Below are 21,961 nucleotides of genomic sequence, written 5' to 3'. Positions count from 1 at the left end.
CTCTCCATTTCTCCTCCAGATCAGTTAACACCTATCCCTCCCTTTGCTCCCTTTCCCAATAAACTCCCTGTGGGTTTGTTGAGCTTGGCCCTCTGAGCTCCTAAGTCACGTGTGACACCACCAGAGGGTTGTCCCTTGGTGTCTGTGCCTACCCTCATTAAAAGATGGCTGACAAAGCCAGGAAGAGGAGACAGGACACCCGTCAAGGAAAAGGCAATGGGGAAGAGCCTTTTCCCAGGGATAGGGGTCACACCAGTGTGGGAAACAGCAAGATCCAGTTTCCTCATGGGTCTGGATAGGACCTGGAGGGCTGAGGCCCTGGCCGGTCTGAAAGCAGCTCCATTTATTCAGCGCTATGTATTTACAGGACACAGATGGACACAGAGAGAGGGGGGGGAGAGAGAGGGAGAGAGAGAGAAGAGAGAGAGAGAGAGAGAGAGAGAGAGAGAGAGAGAGAGAGAGAGAGAGACCCTACACACATACCAACTGCCCTGGGCTATCAGGCTCTACACGCTCACACACACACTTTACATAGTATATCCAAACCCTTACAGCCACCCTCATTATGAAACGGGGTATTTCCAACTATCCCATTGCACAGATGAGTGAGCTAGAGTCTCTGAGGGGAATATGCCCCAAGTCTCTTAGCTGAGCCATCCGCTCAGAGGTAGCAGAGCTGAGATTGTCACCTCACTATCACACTACCCCCAAAAAGGAGCCTGGGGGTGCACTCCGAGTCTATGTTGATCCTAAAACCACCTCAGAATGACTGATATGTTTCTGTCCATTTAAAGGGCTTTGGTCTTTGTTGTCTGGTCTTTGTTGTCTCCTTTGAGAGGAAGGGGGTGGTCAGAACGCTACTGTGACCCAGAGACACACTCAGGAGCAACAGTGTAGCATCAAATGCAGGCCCCCGCCCTCGTTATAAAGCAGGGAGTGCCGAAAGAAAGGGGGGAAGGGACCATGGCAGCTCAGCTGGTGTCCACGCACAAAGGTGGACACAGGCGTTCATCAAGGCTCAAGACCTGCATGCAGGGAACGTAGGCAGCCCCCCACCCCACCCCGGAAGGCTCCTCCTGCTCCTGAGGAGGCATTGCGGGTACGGAGAACAACCTGGGTGGCTGCACACAGCAGCCCTGCGGAGGAAGAGAGCCTGGCCTTAAACTGGGCACCGAGAGCTGAGGCAGGGTGGTTTCCTTGCAGTTGGTTGATTGGGGAGTGCGGGGTGAGGGGGGGAACAGGGGTGAGGGGCGGGGGGCGGGGAGTGCTGCTTTGCTTTATTCTGACAAAATGCCTCTTCATAGGCTCAGAGCGGAGGTGAGCAGGTGGAGAGTCGCAGTCAGCCCGGAGCTGACAACAAAGCAGCCAAAGAAAATAGCTTCTCTTTCTAAAGACACCAACAGCACAAGAAGTGTTCTGTCTGTCTGTCTGTCTGTCTGTCTGTCTTAGTCAGTTTTGTTGTTCTCTCCCATCTTCAATGTCTATCCCTGTCTCTGTCTCTGTATCTACCTATCTCTCCTCTGCTGGTATTTCTCTCTCTCTCTCTCTCTCTCTCTCTCTCTCTCTCTCTCTCTCTCTCTCTCTCTCTCTCTCTCTCTTTCTCTCTCTGTGTGTGTGTGTGTGTGTTTTGATCTCTCTCTTAGTCTCTGTCTCTCCTCCCTTTGATGCTCTCCCTCTCCCTCTCCCCCACTCTCTGTTGGTGTTGCTCAGTCTCTCTCTCTCTCCTTCTCCCTCTGTTGACACCTCTCTCAGCTTCTGCCTCCCCCAGCACACTACTCTACTCGCACCCACCAGCCTTGAGCACACGCTGTGCCCGTGGAGATGATGTCTCAAGACCTCGGAGGACTTAGAGCAAGAACTCCATTCACACACGGGCCTGAACACCCCCTGATTGGCCGTGGACACTGTTGCCCTGGCAACGTGACTCAACGCTTCCTGCCTCACGCTTCCCCCCCCCGCCCCCGCTCCACCCCCAGAAGTACCTTCATTACTCCCAGCGACACCGAGGGTTATTAAGGCTGTCTAATGAACTCAGCTCTGACACACAGCGCTCTCCATCACCGTCTCTCACCCTGTAAACGCAGGCAGATGAATGTGCAGCCTCTGGGGAGCCGGGGGGGGGCAAAGCCTGTGAGCCCTTTCTGGTGTCGATCCTCATTCTTTGGACCGCATGAGACTTATGTCCAAATAGCACTTGATGAAATTCTAAGGGAGGAACCAGCAGAAAGCTGACTGCTGCATCTTCTCGTGGGATGAAGTGTCCCTTTATCTTCCAGGGCACGAGAATCTAATGTGAATAATGATTTCATCCGTAGCCAGGAAGAGTTGACTCGGTCCGTTGGGGCTGCTGTAACAAAACGCCTTAGTCTGAGAGGGTTTATAAATAAACAGGAATGTATATCTCTTTCCGTCCTGGAGGCTGTAAGTCTGAGACGTAGTCACCCGGGGGATTCTGAGTCTGTTGGGGACCCACCTCCTGGTGGATGTGTGTTCTCACCTTGAGCTCACACAGAGGAGGGGCAAGAAGTCTTGGGGCATGTCTCTTATGACGGATCTAGTTTCACTCCTGAGGGATCCCCCTTGGTGACTCCCAGAGGTCTGACCACCTCCTGCCATCTCCTTGGGCACAGGCTTTTCAACACCACGCTGGGCTGAGAAGGGACATACACTGAGACCTTTGTCCATTGCTAGGCATTTCAGGGGAGAATACAGACTGTAGGCCAAAGCTTCTGGTGCTGAAAAAGAAAATCCATCTTCCCAACCCTTGCCCTAGAGGACAGAAGGAAATGGGGAGGATAAAACAGAGGAGATATAGGGTTCTGGGCCTCAAACACACAGGTCCGAGGCTCTCGGCTCGTTCCAGGGACCAATTGGGGGGAGGGGAATTAGGTTCTTCTTTCCAACAGCACCTGGCTGAATTCCCTCCGTGGTACACGCAGGCAATGGTCCCAAGGACACACTGCTGGTCCTATGGCCTGGATGGTCACAGCATCCGTCCCTTTGCACCGTGCACCTGTGACGTCATATGCTGTTCTTATGGCCAAGCACTCAGTGGCCACTTGTTCCCTGCACTTTGCCCCAGTTAAATGTTGCCCACTGCAAAAAAAAAAAAAAAAAAAAAAAAAGAAGCCTCACCATGGAGAGTCACACCAGTCCACAGTATAAAGATAAGAATTTAGAAGGTGCACCCATTAGGACCCAAGGTGTAATAGATTCTCCCCCCCCCAGGGCCTATGCCCACTCAAGCACTAGGGTCTTAGCCAGATGAATAGTACCATACATGGTTTCCTCCTCTGGACAGTATTTAATCCAACCAGAAAGCAATTGGCTATCCCCATAACATTCATAGGCACAGTAACCTCTGGCTTCTGGGTGAAAACTTGCTTTGATAACTGCATCTCAACTTGCATGGCTTCCTTTAAAGCCTATATGTATCTTCCTTGCCCTTGAACAACCTTTTTTCTGAAACATGGGGTGCAGCTTTCATATGTAAATGGTTAAGGAGCAGGAGTGAAATTTAATATCACTATGTCCATTATTATCCTCATTTCCACTCCAAGAACTCAGTCACCGGCACCTCATCAATACAGAAGGAAGTGAGGCCCTGCCAACGTGGTTGGATAACCCTGTGTTAAGAAAAAAAACAATCTGAGTTGGCTGGGTGGGTCTACAAACTTAAAAGCAAAGCCCTGTCTCAGCCTGGAGGGGACATTCCAAGAAGGAAACACATTCACAGGCCCTTTCTGGCTCTGGCAGGCAGAGGCCATGAGCAAGGACAGGGCCAGCAAGAGGCTTGGGGTTGAGGCCAGCAGACTGACGGCAGGAACCTGGGACCTCAGTTCTCAGTCCCCGGGACTGCGGTACTCTGCTAGTGGCCAGAAAAAACCTTAGAAATGAGTTTTCTCCAAGCCTCCTGGTAGGAGCTCAGCTGGTCAGCCCCATGGTTACAGCTCACAAGACCCAAAGCAGAGAGAGCCGGCTGAGCCATGCTGGCTGGCCAAGTTATAGATAGGCCTGTGAGAAGATGGGCATCGGGGTGGTGGTGGTGGTAAGGGACCCAACCCCTTGCTCATCCTGGGGTCTCTGAGGACCCGTGTAGCCCGCCCACCTCACCTCTGTAGCTTCTCCCAAACTCATGGGCTCTGTGTGTTACTAGGCCCCTGGGCCCCCACACATGGACCCCAGCATCTCTGCTTTCCTTGGCTCCTCTGTGGCTTTACTCACTCTTTGTTCCCTCTATTCGGTACTTACACTTAACTCATTATCTGTTCTGCTGAGACAGCGGCTCTCAGGTGATGATGTTATTCTTGTCTGCCCCTAGGGACAGTGGGAAATGCCTGTGACACCTTTGACATATCCTGGGGACTGCACTAAGAGTAAGGATGAAGGATGTGATAGCGTTTCGAGAACGCCCCCGCGCGCGCTAAACCATGGTCCATCCCAAAGTGCCATTCTCTTAAACGGCTACCTCCATGGGAATGGGGATTTCCTTTGCGCGACAGTGTCCTGGTGACTGTAACAGAGCCTGGCATCTAGAAAGGGCTCCCTGACTGGACAGACGCGTGAGTGATGTTGCTTTGCGATTGAGTGATGGGGTTGTCCTTCTGTGTGTATGCTTCTCTTAATGGTTGGCAAATAAAACACTGCGTGGCTAGTGGCCAGGCAGGAAGGATAGGTGGGGCTACCAGAGGAGGAGAATTCTGGGAGATGTAGGCAGACAGGAATCATGAGGTGAGCCCGGGGAAGAGAGGGTGCTTCAGGCATTCTCTGGTAAGCCAAGACCATGTGGAAATACATAGATTAATAGTAGTGGGTTAATAATGAAGAACGAGCTGGCCAATAAGAAGCCCTAACCAATGGCCAAGAGTTTTATAATCAATATATGTCTCTGAGTGTTCATTTGGGGCAAGGTGGTTGCGGAACCCTGCAGGAAATCCCATAACAAATTGAGGGTATACCTGTCTGTTCATCTACACTGGCCTCCCAGAAATTACCCATTATCTAACCTTCCTTTTCCCTCTACTAGAAAATGGGGACCCACTTTAGCATCTCTTTCTCACTCACCGTTTTGGGTCCAGAGCCATCCTTACTGCCTCTGTGGGCTCCTGGGTTCCTCTAACCTGCCCCACCCACTTCCGTGTTGACCAGGAGTCTACCGTGGGAAGCAGAGGGTCCTCCAGTCCCTTCCTCTTAGAAAGGAGACAAAAGAGACCAAAGCAGGCTCTTCCCCGCCCCCCTCCAGCCACCCTCCCTTTCCTTCCAGGCTTGCCTGATTTCCACCCAGATCCCAGAGCTCCAAACTGGATGCAAGCCATGTGAGCTCTGCTCTCAGTGGGCTCTGCTCTCAGTGGGCGACCAGAACCCCCATTTCATTCATTCATTCATGGCCTGGTGAGGTAAGTGAGTGGAGCCCAGGCCCTGCAGTCACCCATCACCATCACCCGCCGGGAGCCTGCTGGGCAGGAAGCCACAGGAAGAAGAGAGAAGACATGAAAAGGATGGTTCTCAGAGAAGACTTCCTCCCAGAACCTAATGCTCTGGGGGAAAAAAATCTCCGTAATTAGTCATTAATTGGTACATTATCAGCACCATGTGCCAAGGATTAAGTGGGTAATTCCCATGATTTCTAGAGAGCAGAGTAAGGCATCTCACCAGTCAGGCAGGATGGGGGGGGCATAGCTCTCCCTTACTCTCTAATTGTGGCAGCCTGAGGCCTGCCCGCACAGCCTCCATCTACCCCGTGGAGCTCTTCTTGGGTTTACTTCCCCAGCACAGAAAAACCCTCCCGTGCTGCAGGCTGCTTCTCCCTCCAGACAGAGGGATATGCTCTTGTTGGATACAGATCTTGCCTCTTAAAGGGGGCTATATTGATTCAGCCTGGTACCTCTTGGCCATTCCTGTAGAACACTGCAGATAATCTTAGCCGAGTTGGTCCTGTAACTTTCTGCATTATCAAGATGGCCATAGACAAGGGAATTGTCAGGAGAGGTAGGGAGGAAAGAAAAGATCAGGAAAGAAAGAAGAGTATGCAATCAAAAGTCTTTGTGTGTGTGTGTGTGTGTGTGAGCATGCATGTGTGCATGCATACATGGAGGCATGCACGGGTGCACATGGGTGTGCAAGCATAGGGTTCGCATGTGTAGAGTCCAGAGGTTAACATCCAGTGTCTTTCCTAATCACTCTCCCTTGTGGTTTGAGACGAGGTCTCTAACTGGCAGGGCGTTTGCTGGTTTGGCTAAACTAGGGGAACCAGTAAGCCCCGGAGATGCTCTTGTCTCCAGCTACCCAGAGCTGGGGTTACAGGTGTGTTCTATAGCTTCACATGAACGCTCTCACTGTGTGGGGGGAGGTTATGGAACCTTTTAGAAGCCTTGGTGGAGGAAGTCTATCACCATGGGGCAGGTTTCGGAGGTTTACAGCCTTGCCTACTTCCTGGGCTCACTCCCTCTTTGCTTTCTTTGCGTATTGTGAAATAGCAATGAAAATAATAATTTTATGACTGAAGATCAACCACAGCATGAGGGAACTGTATTTAAGGGTTGCAGCATCAGGGAGGTTGAGAACCCCTGCCCTAGACACGGAAGCATCACCCTAAGCTCTCCTGGATGTTATCAGGCCCCTCGTTGCATGATTGGGGGCACGTGGTAAATGTCATGGAAGTCCTCTAGGGTGACTCAGAGGGGAGCTGCCTTTCCAGACTCTGGGTAAATGCAGGCAGCCTGCAGGAACACAGGGGCCATGAGCAGCTGTTCTGTAGGTGAGGCAACCTCTTCCTCCTTGAGGCTACACCTGACAGTACCTAGATGGAACATGTGTTTGAACTGTCTGTGTGTCTGTGTCTTCATTTTATTTTGGTATCCCCAAACCTGGTGAGATCTATCTGATCCCACAATTGTGCCCCCTTCCCCCCGCCAGCTTGAGCCTGAACAAAAGATCCAGGCATTGGTCTTCATTCAAACTAAAATCTCCAGGTCAGTCTTGGCTGCTGGGATAAACAGAAGCCGCATTCGCCTTGAAAAAGAGGCATCTTCAACCTGAGCATCAGTGCCGAGTTCCAAGGCTGAATGTCACGCACTCCATCCCGGAGTTCTAGTCAAGCTCAGCATAGAGTTCAGCTCCTGCTCTTCGCAACAGAGAAAGAATCTGATTTGCAGGGTTCCTGAAGCACTCGATGAATTTTGTGTCTCTACTCCCATGCAAAACCTAATTCAAGAACTCAGATACCATATGTATATTCAAGGAGTAGTCTCATTGGTTGACAGAGTATGGGTAATGAAAGACAATCCAATCCCCCTCCTCTATGTGTGTGTGTGGTGTGTGGTGTGGTGTGGTGTGTGTGTGTGTGTGTGTGTGTGTATGCATGTGTGTACAGGTGCCCTTAAAAACTAAGGAAGTCCCCTGGAGATGGAGTTATAGGCAGTTAGCAGTTAGTAGTTCCTGGGAACTGGGTCTGGATCCTCTGCAAGAAGGGTCAATGCTCTTAACTGCTCTTAACTGTCTCTCCAGCCCTCGTGATCTTTGGTTTTTATCTACACATTATTTCTTCCTCAAGAACTTTCTAAGTACCAGCAACTCCTTTGTCTTACATGCAATGGAATTATTTTTAAATGACAGAATCATCTTGTATTTGTTACAAAAAAATGATAAACAAGAAACAAGTCCAGTTATGGCAAAGAAAGCTATAAAAACTCAAATGACCAAAGCTTGGAGATAATGGAATAAAAGAAGGTTCTTTTCATTGTAATGAAATATCATTGGCGATATCTAACCAGTCCACCCTTGTCCCAGAAACAGCGTGGCTTGGAATTGACGCTCCTAGGACCTCTGGCACGCTTGCTTGGTTTCATCATAAACCTTTGAGCATATCCCCAGGATTAACAACCCCACACCTTAGCTTTTTCTGTTTGCCATAAACTGAGGTTATGGCCTGACAAAGTTTCATTTCTGATTTGAGTAACAACAGGAGTGAATCAACCAATAAAACTCTTGGTTAATGGAAAACTTCATTAGATGTTGGAAAAAAAAGAAAAGAAAGAAAAAAAGAACAACCCAGCACACAGTGAGTTTTCTTGTGTTTACCATGAAGTAGTCTAACTCCACCCTGGAGTGTGTAAATGCACAGACGGTTGGTTGTATACATTGGCACTGGGTTGTCAAAAAGGAAGTTATGTAAACACACCCTATGAAAACTTAACTGCCACCTTCATAACTTAGTCAAATACCAGATGAAAGGATGGCATATATCCATCCCGGGAGGACTCACTTTATGACAGCCAGGCACTGGGGACAGCACATTGTGCAATGTACCCTGCCTTCCCTGTTTATATGACAGTTAGGGTCCCTTTGCTGGTACGTGTTAGCTATGGATACCTGCCAAGTGTCCTTTGAACATGGCCCAGAAACACCACTTCAGTTGGTACTGGATTTCTTTCTTTCTTTCTTTCTTTTTCTGAGACAGGATTACTCTGTGGCTTTGGAGGCTGTCCTGGAACTCACTCTTGCAGACCAGGCTGGTTTTAAACTCACAGAGATCCGCCTGCCTCTGTCTCCCGAGTGCTGGGATTAAAGGCGTGCGCCACCAATGCCTGCTGTACTGGATTTGTAAGTCTGTGTATGTGTTTCGATGTCTGGGTTATGATTAATTAAAAAAAAATGCCGTTGGAACCAAAAGTTAAGCTTTAACTCTGAGCTCAAAGTGAAGTGGAAAAGCCTCCCTGGAACTGAAATGAACGTCTAGAGACACTGCCGGAGAAACGGGCAGCCACAAGTCGCCGTCCCAGGAGTTAGCCTGGACCTCCACAGCTTCATCCTCCTCGATTGACTGCACCAGGGACTGCGCTACGTCCAGAAACTGCCAATAGATTCCACGAGGCTGGGTGGCTTTTGTCTTTTGACTTCGTTTTAACCACGGGAGACAGTGGTCGAGGGGTACACGGGAACACCGCCAGGTGGCTGCCCCTGGCCTGGCTGTCCCTGTCCCAGAAGATCTTCCCAAACTTCAAATCCTCACTCACTGGTGACCATGGGGGAGTGAGGGACAGTGACCACAGAGAGAGTTGGGGACAGAGACCACATAGATAATGAGGGACAGAGACCACATGGAGAGTGAGGGACAGTGACCACACTTGAGACCATTTCCTCCCAAGTTTCTGGAGTTGTCTCTTCTTCAGCTACTTCATGGGAATCTAAGCCCCAGTTACAAGACACCCCTGTGACCGACCCATGGATATTCTTACTTCCTTCTGTGAATGAATCCAGCCACCTCTCTGGTTTAGAAGGGCCACCGCCCAGGGAAGAAGTGCAGGTGACACTGCAAAGTGTCACCTGGAAGAGACCCAAAGGCCAGCTCGCCTCTTGTCATTCCGGAGCCCTTCGAACATAGTTGAAGCAGAGCCATGGACGTCCACAGGAAGGCAAACCCAAGGCAGGTGAAACCCCTCCCAACGTAGAGTCTCCCGACAACTCTGTAGGACCCACGGGGGAGTCTCCAGGGCTCAGGTTCGCCAGTGTTTCTTCTGACCCGAGGTAAGGTTCGCGCAACAGAAAACCAACCCCGTGACGTGGGCAGCTCAGCAGCGTTCAGTCTGTTCACAGATCAGCCACCACCACTCTCTAGTTCCAAGACATCCGCGTGGCCCCAGAAGATGCCCACAGCAGCTGAGTAACCAGTCTCGAGACCTAGCAATCACTAATCTGCTTTCTGTTTCTATGAACTTATCTATTCTGGGTATGCCAATAAGTGGAACCAGGCAACATGCAAACCTTTCAAACCCTCTCTCACTTAGTACGTGCTTTTCAAGACACAGCTTGTATCAGCCCGTTACTCCTTCCGTGTATGAACATTATCTTACAACATGCCATATACCATCACCCCTATGTTACCAAGATTCCTCTGTGTGTCTGGCTGAATGCTGTCCTGTTATGTTCCACACACCGCTGGGGAGCCGGGGTATGTCTGAGACACACATTCTTAGGCAGATTTGTCACAGGAGCCAAAAGGAACGTATCTAATAAATCTGAACTGCACAGGCCACCACATAACAGAATCCATGGCTACCCAGCCTACTATAACCGCACAACCTACTACACTCTTAAACTGGGTGACTGTGCAGCCCACTCTAGTACCAAAGTGTGTGACTGTACAGCTCGCTACACCTCTGGCTTGTGTGGCTGCATAGCCCACCACGCTTAGCCATGGCCAGAAAGACTGTTCAGGCTAGAGCAGGCTACGAACCTGCCCAGCAAAGGAATTCCTTTTCTTTTTCTTTTTTTAAATTAGAAACAAGCTTGCTTTACACATGTCAATCCCAGCTCCCTCTTTCTCCCCTCCTCCCCCGCCCCCCACCAGCCCCCCGAACCCCCCCACCCAATACCCACTCTGTTGCCCAGGGAGGGTGAAGCCCTCTATGGAGGGGGTTCTCCAGAGTCTGTCATTTCATCCAAGACAGGGCCTAGGCCCTCCCCTATGTGTCCAGACTGAGAGAGCATCCCTCCATGTGGGATGGGAACCCAAAGTCCATTTGTATGCCAGGGATAAATACTGATCTACTACCCAAGGCCTCATAGATTGCCTAGGTCTCCTCACTGACTCCCAAATTTAGGGGGTCTGGATCAGTTCCATGCTGGATCAGTTCCAAGAGCACCCCCTTGTCAGGTCAGCTGTCTCTGTGGGTCTCACCAGCCCAGTCTTGACCCCTTTGCTCATCACTCCTCCTTCTCTGTCACTGGGTTCCATGAGTTCAGTTCAGAGTGTAGCTGTAGGTGTCCAGCAAATGAATTCTTTTTTTTTTTTTTTTTTTTTTTTTTGGCTTTACGAGACAGAGTTCCTCTGTATTGTTTTGGAGGCTGTCGGTCCAGCCTGGCCTTGAACTCACAGAGATCCGCCTGCCTCTGCTTCCCGAGTGCTGGGATTAAAGGCATGCGTCACCACCTCTCAGCTCCAGCAAATGAATTCTTAACACTGTGCCAAATCTAAGGCCATAGCAGTGGGTGCTTTGCGCTCCTTTACAGCCTCATAAGATGGCTGTCTTACACACTGTCCATCCATAGACACAACGCCAGCCCTCACATGCAGCTGTGTTCGATCGGCGGGAAACATTTCCTTTCATTTGCCCGCTGATGACAGCTTCCATTGTTTCTACCTGCTGGAGTGGCAAACGAGCTCTAGTAGTTCTCTGGAGGATGTCTTTATACAAGTGTTTCGGTCCCTGTTTTCAATTCTTCAGGGTACCTACTGCAACACACAGATTTAACAGCTGAGTGACCGCTCTGCAAAGTTCTGCAAAAGCTGCAGCTGGCTCGCGACTGAGCAGTTCCCGAAGCCTGGTCACCGGGTTCGGCGTTCCGCTCCCACAGAACCAGGACTCCCTGGGATCGCAGGCACCCCTGCTGCCTCCTACTCTCCTAATCTCTCCCCCCTTGAAGCTCGGTCCCCATTACCTTCCCCATGAGACACCCCACAGACCTTTCAGCTTTCCCTCCTCCAATACAGGGTCTGTTATCATTTCACTAACCTAAACCCACATGAGCTGTCATGGGAACCCACAGAGCAAGCTTGATTCATGGGTCTCTCTCTCTCTCAAACTCAGGCTGACGGTAAGGTCTGTGTGAGCATGAGCTTGGAGACGGTGTGCCACGCTGAGTGTGTGAGAGAAGACTTGTGCAGCCAACTGGGTGACGGTAACGTCACAGCCGCCCCACGGAGACACAGTCACCGTATGCTTCGTCATGCAGCAGCCCCTAATGCAAGCCATCCAGGTTTTTATGACCTCCTAAACGGTGCTTCACCTCACCTGCTGGTGTGGCTCCCAGCAGTGAAGCTACCAGAGGTTTCAGAGGCGTGGCAAGCCTCGGCGTTGCCGCCTTGCCTTGCCGGCAGCCACTGAGAATGTGGACTGGTTCCTGGGCCAACAGCCAGCCCAAGAAGGAAGCACCACCCCTGCTCCCTTCTCTGAATAGAATCTGTCCAGAAGGCCACGCTGACCAGATCACGCCCGTGCCTGCCGGAGGCCCTTCCTATCCGAGCCTCAGCTCCCCCTGATGGTACTTGCTCTTTTGTAGAAGTCATTACTGGGGGTGGGGGGGGTGTTTCAGGGTCTTCTAAAAGATCCAACAGAAAACACAACTTTTAGATCCACCCTGTGAGTCCTGTTACCTCAACACATCTTATCGATTGATTATCACAGGAGCAGTTAATCCCAGGATTGCCAAAAGAGATGGGTTTATGGGGCTGGGAGGGGGGGAGAGGAGGAGGAGAGAGAAGGAAGATGAAGAAAAGACAAGGGGAAGGGGTGGAGGAGGAGAATATGAGGATGAGGGAGACAATGGAGGGAGGGAAGGAGGAGGAATGGGGGAAGGGAGGGAAGGAGGGAGGGAGAGAGGAGGAAGAGAGAGAGGGAGGGGAACACTAATACCCTCTGCTTTTCTACTTTCTCATTGCTAGATTTAGAGTGAAACGCTGCCTTTTGACGTCAAAACTTGAGGAAAGAATAACGCCCCACCAAAGAATGCATTCACACCAAGTAATGAGGCACCAGTTTCTTCTGCAAGGTCTGAATACCGTCAAGCAGTCACTCATCTGGTCACAAGAACAGAAGGCGTTTGAGCTGCAGTTTGAGCTGCAGTTGCAGCTCAGTGGTAGCTGGTGCTGGTTTTGCATGCCCTCCCCCCTCCCCGGGGGTCTAAACCCCAGCACCACCCACTGATATGAAAAGGAGGCACAAATAGAACCCCTCCACTTGACACGTGCAGTTTAAACACACACGCTACTCAGGAACTGTGGTGGAACGCAGACCAAGACCCCGGATGGCTGGGGCTGCCACAGGCAGGGAGGCTCAGCTCCCCCCCCCCATTTAATATCCACAGGGGCTCAAAAGGGGGCATTGGCATCCTGATCTAAATGTGAGAAGCAGAGGATCTATGGCAGGGAGGAACACAGCCCGAACACCAGGGTGCGTTGGAGTGAGCCCGGGAGTCCCTTGGCCCCTCCTTCCCCACCGCACCTGATAAAGCGAAGGACAGAAACACTGCCCTGCTTTTCCCTGGCATCGTCCCTCCCTGTGTCTGTCCTTTCTATGTGCCCCATGTCCACAGGACCCTGGAGAGGCACAGGGACCCCGGACGCTGTGACCTCCACGCCTGCTGAGCAAGCCTGGCCTCTAAGCTGACCAGCACCTGCAGGTGTTGTGGATACAGACAGGAGGGCACCTGCTTGTATCCAGTTCCCAAAGTACTAAGTCACTCGCTGGGCAAATGGGGAGGGTCCTGTTCATCTTAATGCAGAGTAAGAGAAACGAAAAGGGAAACGGGATGGTAAGTGACTGTCCCTGGAGTTGGAGCCTCACTCTCTGCTTCTGCGGGTGACTTACTACTCCCTCCTGGTCTCAGCTTCCCCATCTGTGATAGGGGTAAACAATCAAGAACAGTACTGAAAAAAAAAAGTAATATTGTACTGTAGATGGGTGTGGTAGCCTATGGGGTCATCACGGCACTCAAATGGAGCTGAGATGGGGCTATGAATTCAGGGCAACTCGGGCTACAGATCTTCATACAATATAAAACAAAGACCAAAATGTAGCCAAAAAAAAAAAAAAAGGATTTGCTCACAGTAGCCATGAGGTAGAAACAACCCAGCTGTGTATTGATAGAAGTGTGCGTCAGTAAATCACACAAACAAAGGAAAATGCTGGTCAAGAAGGAAAAGCTAACATGTGTCAGGGCACAGAGGGACTCAGCTACAAGAGCTTCAGGAAAGACTGGGCACAAAGGCCAGAGGCTACAGGATTCCACTTCCATGGGCTGTCTGGAGGAATCAGGTTCTCAGAGACAGGGTAACAAGGTGGCCCATGAGGAGCCAAGGGAGAGGACCAGGGGCTTGATGAGGAAGGCTTAATTTTACAGACAAAAAGCAACCTGAACATGGAGAACGGCCACAGCTGCGGAAGCAGCAAGTATTTAAGACAGAACCGGCCCGTGCCTTGCAGTGACTTCGCTGGCAAGACTCATGTCATAGACATTTTGCTCTCAGCCAACGGTGAACCAGGCATGGTAGCGTCACACTGGTGAAGAGGTCGGAGCAGGATTGCAGGTTAGAGGACAGCCTAGGATGATTTTTTTTTTGTCTCAAACCAAGAAAGTAACAAAAGCCAATGTGGTGGTCCTTTTCACCTTCCAGTTTTGTGGCTGGGCTGAGATGAAAGCAAGCTGTACTGTGGACCCAAATCCTCCAAGCAGGTTGTTTTCTACCCTGAATGCATTGCACATTTAGACTCTCTTGGTAGGTAGAGGGGAGTTTGGATTTAAGTGGCAGAAGCCCGAGGTCTACCCCACAAGTTGCGTCGACAGTTTACCCTATAATTGAGGTGTCCTGAAGGCTCCATCCTGTGCAGGAACAGAGAATCACAAATAGGCGGGGGGCTTGGCTCACACCAGCAACTCACGTCTATTAGGCCAGAACTTCTGCATACTGCTGAGCATAGCTGGGTGCCTTGTGATAGGAGGATCGTAGGTATCAGCCACCTACGTTGGATCAAATAAAACCCTTGTCTGCAAACAGGACTAGTGTTACATGCAGGCAGCATGGACCCTGCCCTCTGAGGAACCCAAATTCTGTGGGGGGGGTTTCTTTCTTCTTTATTTTATTTTATTATTTATTTGTTATTTTAGTTTGGAGACAGAGTAGCCCAGACCACCCTCAAACTCACTACGTAGTCCAGAATGACCTTGAACTTGATTCTCCTGCCTCTGTCTTCTGAATGAGTGCTGAGATTACAGGCATGTGCAACCAGGCTCAGTTTTTACACAGTCCTGGGAATTGAACCCAGGGCTAAGCCAGCATTCAACCAACTGAGCTATATCCCTAGACCCAAAACTCCTGTTTTAATGCTCAATGGCCGCCATATTGAAGTTCCTAATAACTCCTGAGCAGGGAGTCCATATTTTCCTCTGGCCCCAGGCCCTATAGATCATTGTCCTGTCCTGTCTGCAGAATCTGGATTACATTCTAGGCCTAGGTCTGGAGGCGGGAGATGAAAGGAAGAGTAGACTTGAGGCGCCCACAGTCTGAAATCACCCAGAGAAAGGCTAAGTAAACCATCCCAGGGACTTCTGGTCTACCAGCAGCTGACCGGGCGCATTGGTTAGCTGGCTACGCACTGAGCTGCCTGCTAGAGTGGGGGAGAAAGAAACCCAGGTCATGGAGTGAGCATGCTCAGGCTGATAATAAATAGCGCACGAATTAACATGGATGTCCAGTGGGGCTTAGAACAGAGCCAAACTAAAGAGCAAAGCAGCACCTTGGCAGATGATCTTTGAGCTACGGTCTGGCCCTGAGGCGGACAAGAAGCATCAGAGTCTTCCCTCTGTCACTCAGGCTTCCTCACTCTGATGAAGAAGACTAGCTCGATGGCATTAGCTGGACTGGCAGCTGCCATTCACCAAGGGTTCCTGCTACTTCCTGCTTCACAGAGGTTCTCCCTAATCCTCCCCAAATATGGCCATTAACTGACCCATTTCACAGATGAGGACCCAGAGGATGAGAAACCCTTGGGTTGCTGTCACCATGGCGACAAGGCCGGTCAGCAGGAGCTATAGTATGAATTGGGGGCTTTGCTTTTGAAATCTGGGTTTGACCTTGTGTGATGGCTACCTGGCTGAATATTGCCTGTTTCCTAAGACTGCTCGCATGAGCCCATCCCCCTACAAGCCTAGGGGACCCAGGGATGAATGGAGATCACTCTCCATTCTGTCAATTATTAGCATCCTGGGCAAAGAGTTCCCTTAAGGACAAAGAAGAGCAGCATCAATAAGCAAAGCACTCTCTGCGAGAGAGCCTTGTTGAATCAGAGCCCTGGCCTCACCCTGAGCCAGGAGCCTGCTTGACAAATGGGCACCCTGTAGAAGGATGAGCCGGCAGCTGCCCTCTGGGTGATGAATCTCTCGGCAAGGCTACTGCTGCCTGCCTAAAAGTAAGGTTGGGGCAGGGTTCGGGGGAAAATTGCGGGGCTTGCAATGTGCCGCCCACAGCCTGTGCACCTAGCAGCTGGGGGCTGTCCTCTTGGCACCCAGCCTGGAGATAGCTTTGTGTGCCAGCATGCCTGCCTGGGTTCCCCCAGTCAAATGCCACCCTTGACAGTGCCACCAGCCTCTTCCTCCTCAGTGGGAATGTACTGCTCCGCTAAGCTGTTACACGGCCCTTGCCTCACAGAAGCCTCGAAAAGCACGCATCCCGCAGCGATTCTGAACCATCTAGCCTTTCATCATTTTTTTTCTTTATAGAAAGCCCGTGGGTGGAGGGGAGAGAAGAATCATGAGGTCCCTGAGCAGATGACTCACCGAAGACAAAATGACAAGGCAGTTTCTGAACAGACAGGACACTTGGCAGAATGTCACTCATTCATTCACTCACCATTCATTCATTCTCCATTCATTCACACATTCAGTTGCGTGTTCCCAGTGCCAGCTGGGCACTGTGGTGGGTGCCTGGAAAGGTGCAACAAAACAAAACAAAAATATCTCTCTCCCCCTGGGCCTCCATGCTATCAGGGAGAGAGGAAATGAATGGAAAATGGTGTTTGGGGTGATAGGAGCTGTGGAGTGAAGTCGGTAGAAAAGAAGGTGAGAAGTGAACTTTGTAACCATCTGGTCTACCCAGATAGGGGAGGTAACAGGGCCTAGGGAGGAGTAGAGCCAGCATGGCCTAGGCATGACCTGGAGGAAGCAGTGTGAATGAAATCAAGCAAGCAGGAGGTGAATGTGGATGGTAGAGGGTCTGGGGATCATTGGGGAAATGTGGGTGTCCATGCTGAGAAATGAGGTGGCTACCGTCCCGTGCAGAGGATACACATGATTGGCCCTGCTTGCTTCTGTTCAAGGCTGAGAAGAGGCAGGGAGGAGGACACAGCCGCCGTCTTGGTGCAGGGTGATGGAGTGGATGAGGTTAGGGAAATGGCCAGCACCCAGGGATTCATTATGTTGGGGATGGGGTGCTGATAGACATTTCCCTAGGCTAGGCATCCCTCAGCACCCTAGGAGGCTTGTGGTAAGGCCTCCCTAGAACCGTCCACATATGGGCCTTGGCCAGTGATAACAGATGCTCCAAGCCGTGGTAGTTCCATTTCGAGCAGTCCTGGGACTAAGTCCCTGTCTCTGTTTGCCACCAGAAAGAACACTGGAGTAGAGGGGTCCACACTAGATACATGACTGCTGCTGTGTGCCTGCATGTGTGCACTCGCCATCAAATGCCAGGCCTCCAGGCAGGAGGAAAACATGTACAGGCATCACTGGCTCGCGGGCCTGATGCTAGTTCACTCTAAAAATGGTCTGTTTTCCAGATCATGATTCGGGCTGAGAAACAGATAGGCCTCTGCATCTTTGGGAGCTCATTACTCTAGACTTGTCAGAGCGAAAACAGATCAAGTCACCACCGTAGAATTTACGGACAGATTTTCCTTTCTCCTTCCCAAATCTCAAGCCACGCTCATATAGGTTTAGCCGGGAACAGGGCAGCTATCTGAAAAGAATAGATTCACACTGAAGCTCAGAGCAAGCCACCATAGAGCACACATCCTACGTGCCACATGAACTAACCTCAGGCACCACAAGGGCCCAGGACAAATATCCAATCCATCACCACCCATAAGTCACATGTGGCCGAGGACAACTATGAATGAGTCGCAGCACTACGCACAAAACCTACTTCAAACACGACGAGGGCTTTAACTTCTGCAGCTTTTCAGATTGAACTGCCTGGTTGTCAAGCATGACCATGGTAGAAGACAATGTGGCCCAGAGAAGCCAAAAGGCTGGCCACCCAGGAAACTCTGTGTCCCTGGCCACCGGGGGAAACTCTGTGTCCAATGAATAAACCTCCCTGGCCACCCAGGGAAAAGCTATGCCCAGTGAATTCTGTGTTCTCTTTCTATAACTGGCCTTCTGTGCACACGAAGGCGGACCAGACACCAGAGTGATGCAATCACAAACCCAGGGATGCCCAGAGCCACAAGAAACTGCAGGAGACGAGCGTGGACCCTCCCTAGATCAAGTGGAAGAAATGTGGTCCTGTCCTCTAGAGCCAGGAGAGTGTGAGACAATAAATTCCTATTGTTTGAAGCTACCAGTTGGTGTACTTAGTCACAGCAACCCCGGAGTCTTTGTTTGTGCTGGAGTAACAAAATATCCGAGGCTGAGTAAGTTGTTAGAAAACAAAAAGAGTTTTGTAACAATTCTGGGCTCATAAAAGTCAAAGAAGCCCTGTCCCGTGTGGACTTCTTGACTGCTTCCAAAATGGCTCAGGGTAGCCGGGCGTTGGTGGTGCACGCCTTTAATCCCAGCACTCGGGAGGCAGAGGCAGGCGGATCTCTGTGAGTTCGAGACCAGCCTGGACTACCAAGTAAGTTCCAGGACAGCCTCCAAAGCCACAGAGAAACCCTGTCTCGAGAAAAAAAAAAAAAAAAAAAAAAAAAAAAAACCAAAATGGCTCAGGGCTGTGTTCTCCAGGCCAGGAGGAACACAGCTCCTTCACAGAAGGTGGAGAGGCAAGGATACTGAGCCTGAATGAAGACCTTGTGCCTATTCACTGGGTGGGGAACCCTCGAGACCTGACTGAACCTTAGAGGCCCCATAAAGTTTCAACACTTCTGCTTTTGAGGGACCCATTCAGACCACGGCACCTCAGAAACGACCTCCACAAGGGCACAGGCCCTTCCCATCCCTTGATGTTAGAGCTTCCTGAGGCCCAAACACACTTTCCGGAAGTGAGAGATAATAAAAGGTGCCGTTCCAAGTCACTACAAGTGTGGCAATCTGTTCCTGCAGTAATAGGATGGTGGGGATATCTAGCAGGCGACCCACACAGGCGATCTAGCCAGATGGCCAAGGAAATCCTCCAATGAGTAACTTTGGGGTGAGAGTTAGGGAAACTGTGGTTAGGAGAGAAACTTCCAGAATGGGAACAGCAAAGGTTTAGATCTGTGTGGTCTTTGAACATAACAAACAGGCTTAGTTTTCATTTACGGTTACAGTTCTAGGGAGCAGAAGCTATCAAGGGCTTCTCTGAAGAGCAGAGAACAGAACACCAATTCCTGCAAGGCATCCTCTGGCCTCCATGCACATTGTGGTGCACGCACACACGTAGACACACACACACACACACACAAATGAAGTTTAATTTTCCAAGCAACAATGACACACTTCAAAGTAACTGATAAAAGGAGGAGTCAAGCTGGTTCCCTTGCTCTGTCTGGCCATTCAGTGCCATCCCAGGTCGTAAAGCAGTCGGGAGAGTGTCACCAGATAGGTGTCAGCTCAGGACTCAGCCTCCAGAACTGTAGGAAACATATTCATAGTCATTGTCAGCTATCCAGTCTCAAGTATCGTGTGACAGCAACAGAAGATGAAGACACTTGGCAGAGGTTAAACTCAGTCATCGATGCTATCCCGTCCCAAATAAGGAATCCAAGAGATAGGTCGTGTCTAAACTGCTGTTCCCTCCTCCTGTGGTCATGACACATTTCTTTACCCTCCTCATCCTCTCTGACCCCTCTCTTCTCATGCCACGTCTAGCTCGGCATCAAAATATGGAATTCAGGTCAGGGTTCTACAAAATGCACGAGCCAGGAGGCAGACGGGCCTCGTGTATGTGTGTGTGTGTGTGTGTGTGTCTGGTGAGCACGACTCCCGGCGAACTTTTAAGGAAGTGACAGCTGCCTGCGGATCTTGTAAAGCCTCAGAAAACTAAACTGGGCTGCGACTGACAGGAGGGCAGTCTCACGTTTGCTCTTTCCACAGTTACTCACAGTTCGTCTACAGAAAAATCACAAGCCAAGCTGCTATGCGCGGCTGACACCGCCTGACTCCAGTGGAAGCTATGAGGCGGTGACACCCCCGGCACAGACTCCAGCCCGCTCCCTCGTCCGTGCTTCTCCACGCTGCCTGTGATGGGTCACCACATCCGGCCTGTGTAAGAGACATGTGGGGCTCCCCGGAGAGACCCCTGTTTTAGTGGTGTTTGCATGTGTGAAGACTCTGGTTTACCCCTTTCTCCGGCTCCGTTCGCTTCCTGCAGACAATTGCAAACTCAGAAGCTTTGACCAAGCAATGTGTGGAAGAACACATTGCTTGACCTTTTCTTAGGGAAGATGCTGCAGGCATCCACTCTGAAGGCACCCACGGAGGTGGCTTCTTCCTGAGCCGTGGGACAAGTTCATTCTTAGCTTCTTCCAGGTCCTAGAAGCCACCCATGCCTTGGCTCCTGCTGCTCCAATGTCCCTGGTCTTTTCTAGCTTAGGTCTTCCTGCCTCCTTCCTGTAATATCCTTGTGGTGGCATCTGGCCCACAGGGTGAGCCACCAGAATGTCTGTTACCCACTTCAAGATCCTCCACAAAGTGACAACTGCAATGTCCCTTTTGCTATGTCCATTTACATTTCAGAGCATCTAGGGATTGGGACCTGGACATCTGAGGACCCTTGTTCTGTTTGCTGTATCATCCCACATCTTGTGACCAACTGGAGTGAGTCCCTCTACTCATTCACGCGCGCACGCACACACACACACACACACACACACACACACACACACACACACACGAGTTCCCTAGGCAGGCAGTATGCACGGCCCTGGCCTGGCTTCCTCCGTGCGGTGATGGTATTCACCGCCTATTCTCCAGAAAACAGGCCGGTACCATTAAGCCTCTTTTCCTGCCCAGTTCTGTGTCCCAGTCTGGCATCTGGAAATCGTGGCTGCCAGAAACAACACAGGAACTGTCTATCCGACAAGAGATGTCTTCTCGGTGTATACATCACAGAAGCCTCATGGGCACCCCCAGAACCCATCAATCACCACTCAATAACCATGGTGGCCCACGGGGGACTGAGTCACTGCAAGTCTAGACAGCTTCCCCGTAGTGTGCACACTCTGGGCCCACTATTCCTCCTGGCCTAAGTCGCCGTGATCTCTCGTGGGGTCCGATGCTGCAGCCGGATGAACGTCTTCCTAATGCCCACCTGGTCCCTGAAGCCCCTACCCATGTAGCTGCCACTGTGATGCCCCAAAATGCAGATAATTCCTCATTCCTCATTTAGTTCCTGCAGCATTCTCATTACTCACAGAGTCCCCAAAGCCCTCCCGAGATGGTCCTAGCCTTCCCACGCCTTCCTCTTCCCTGTCTCTTTTTCTGGGTCCTTTCCAGACTGATCTTATCTTTCATTTGTCATGTGGAATTCAATCCTTCCACTATGAACTGGTCCCTAGGCCTAGCCCTTCTCAGCCCCAGCCATTGAACACTCCTGTGAGGAGGTGACTGCAGAGACTAATGGGATGGGCTGGATCACGGCTCCCCTCGTGCTTCCCAGACTGAGATCAATGCTAACTAAGCTCGAGTCCCTTAGAATGATGGTTGATCTTCACCGCAAACTCCAGAACCCCTTAGAGGGGACCAGACAGATGGCTCAGAGGTTAGGCGCACGCGCTGCTCTTGCCGAGGGCCTGACTTTAATTCCCAGTGGCGTGCAACTGCCTGAGGCTCCAGATCCAGAAGGTCCATCGCCTCTGAGGGCTCCTGCATCTGTGTGCACACACCGTTCCTCCACAGAGACACACAATCAAATATAAATATAAAAAGGCGACTCCCCCTCCGAGAGCTACGCCCTACAGTTATCTGTGAAGGCATTTCCAGGAGAGCATCTGAGGAGAGAAGATCCACCCTAAGCATGGATGGCACCACACGAAGGGCTGGAGACCCAGACTGAATCAAAGCGAGGGAAACGAGAAAGCAGCCGGCCACCTGCTCTCTCTGCTTCCTGGACCATTTGAAAGAAAGGATTCCCAGCCTCACACTCACACCCCTTTCTGGCCCTCCCTCCACCTTGTCTCTTCCACCCTAATGAACTACCTACGCCCTGTAACTGTGATCCTGAACAAATCCGTGCCCCGCCCCCCCTTAAGCTCCTTTTGTCCAGGTCTTT

At 50.9% G+C, this 21,961-nt stretch overlaps 1 long non-coding RNA gene across 1 annotated transcript; it reads right to left on the bottom strand.

Annotated features, from left to right (window-relative positions):
• Positions 1-19,147: 19,147 nt before the first annotated feature.
• On the bottom strand, positions 19,148-20,156 carry LOC121141740. Its single transcript, XR_005878679.1, has 2 exons — positions 19,794-20,156; positions 19,148-19,322 (listed from the first exon to the last, which is right to left on the bottom strand). It is a non-coding gene; the product is annotated as an uncharacterized LOC121141740 (long non-coding RNA).
• Between the last annotated feature and the right edge of the window lie 1,805 nt (positions 20,157-21,961).

Source organism: Mesocricetus auratus, unplaced genomic scaffold (assembly GCF_017639785.1).
Source record: "Mesocricetus auratus isolate SY011 unplaced genomic scaffold, BCM_Maur_2.0 Super-Scaffold_100008, whole genome shotgun sequence".
NCBI classification, from domain to species: domain Eukaryota; kingdom Metazoa; phylum Chordata; class Mammalia; order Rodentia; family Cricetidae; genus Mesocricetus; species Mesocricetus auratus.
Note: the sequence above shows the minus strand (reverse complement) of the source record. Positions and strands in the feature narration are given on the sequence as shown.